This window comes from Lycium ferocissimum, chromosome 11 (genome assembly GCF_029784015.1).
Source record: "Lycium ferocissimum isolate CSIRO_LF1 chromosome 11, AGI_CSIRO_Lferr_CH_V1, whole genome shotgun sequence".
In the NCBI taxonomy this organism is placed as follows: Eukaryota; Viridiplantae; Streptophyta; class Magnoliopsida; order Solanales; family Solanaceae; genus Lycium; species Lycium ferocissimum.
Window position 1 is genome coordinate 65,242,285 of NC_081352.1, and position 1,795 is coordinate 65,244,079.

The following is a 1,795-nucleotide window of genomic DNA, read 5'->3' on the forward strand; positions in this document are numbered from 1 at the left end:
TAAAGCCATAAACTTTGCTTAACTTAGGAAAGTGAGTAGGGTTTGGTAGGGATAATTAATAAGAACTCGGGGCTTTAACCCTCGTTTAATAAATTCACTTAGGGATAAGAGGAATTTACTTGGCATAAGATTAACCGTTCTTCATATACACTCTCTTATATTTGGGAAAAGCATAAAGAGAAATAGTCCTTAATTATTGGAAAATAGTAGGGATTCAATCAGAGGTTAAGTGCATTCATACAACGATCCATTAGAAGTATATCAAAATCAATCACCATAGCATACACTTTATCTAAAGGGGGACACAACCTTGGTTTCTTTAATCATATTCATTACAATCAAAAGCAATTAGTTAATAAACAACCAACTGTCTACAAACTCAACGGAATACAAAACTAGACAGCAAGAAGTACTATATGACTTTAGTAACCTTTTCACACCATATTCCCTGTGGGATTCAACCCCAATCTCGTTGGGTTACTATATTTGACATCGTCCGCTTTACATCATTTAATAAGTGTAATTTGAGCGTATCAAGGCTAAGTTTGCTTTACAAAGCATCAATAAATCATCAGCAAAACATATATGGACCACGCCCACCCCCCTCACATCTAGTGTAGTGAATAGTTTGTGGTTTCAAAGAATCCACCTCCTTCAAGTAAGCTTTCCATTTAATGACAAACAGTGAGGTGAAATGGGGTCACCCTATCTGATGCCTCTCTGATCCTTAAAAGGTTTAGATAAGCCACCATTTATAACTAGAGAGTATGTCACTGATGAGATACATTCCATGATCCATAGAACAAATTTATGGGGAAAACCAAACTTAGCCAGCATATTCTGAATAAAACTCCACTCAATAGAATCATAGGCCTTTCTGAGATCCACCTTCATGACACATCTTAGAGATAGTCCCTTCCTAGTATACCACTTAAGTAGTTCATGGCTAAACAAAATGTTATCAACAATGCTCCTTCCCTCAATAAAAGCAGATTGGGAGGGGCCTATAATAGTACTTATGACATTTTTGATCCGGTTGGTTATGATTTTGGTTACAATTTTGTAGAATGTAGTGCAACAGGCTATAGGCCTGTAATCTTTCACCTAAGTAGGATTGGCAATCTTAGGCACTAGTGTAATTGCAGTACCACTGAATGCCTTGAGCAACTTCCCAGAATGGAAAAATTCTTTAACAGCTCTTAGAGTCATCTTTAACAATCTCCGCTTTATAGAGAAAAATTCAATAGGATAGCCATCTATACCTGATGCCTTATCATGAGGCATGTTTTTATAGCATCCAGTATCTCCTGATTAGTGACAGGTTGAATCAGTTCACACTTCTGAGTATATGATAAGCAGAGCCCCTTTCTAATGGTGACTATATTTGGATATGGAAGTTCAGTTGTAGCAGACCCCATTAAATTGGTAAAAAAGATAAGAATTCAGCTTCAATTTCCCCAGGATCTGTAAGTTTAGTACCAGCAACATCATAGATTGCACTAATAGCATTCCTGCTAGCTCTGATCTTACACTGAGCATGGAAGTATTGTGTGTTGGCATCACCATAAGTAATCCAATTTGCCCTGGATTTTTGCCTGAGTTCTTGTTCCTCCACCATGCTCCATTTTGAGATTTCGTTATAAGATAGTCCACCGGCTGATTTGAGGTTGCTGATTGACAGAGCTCTCTAGCCAACTTCCAAATTTGTTGAAGAATACGTAGTCTTCGGATATGAGGATAGATATGTGTTTAGCCCTTTTAAGCTTCCTTTCAAAATTTGTGTTTCTCCATATTA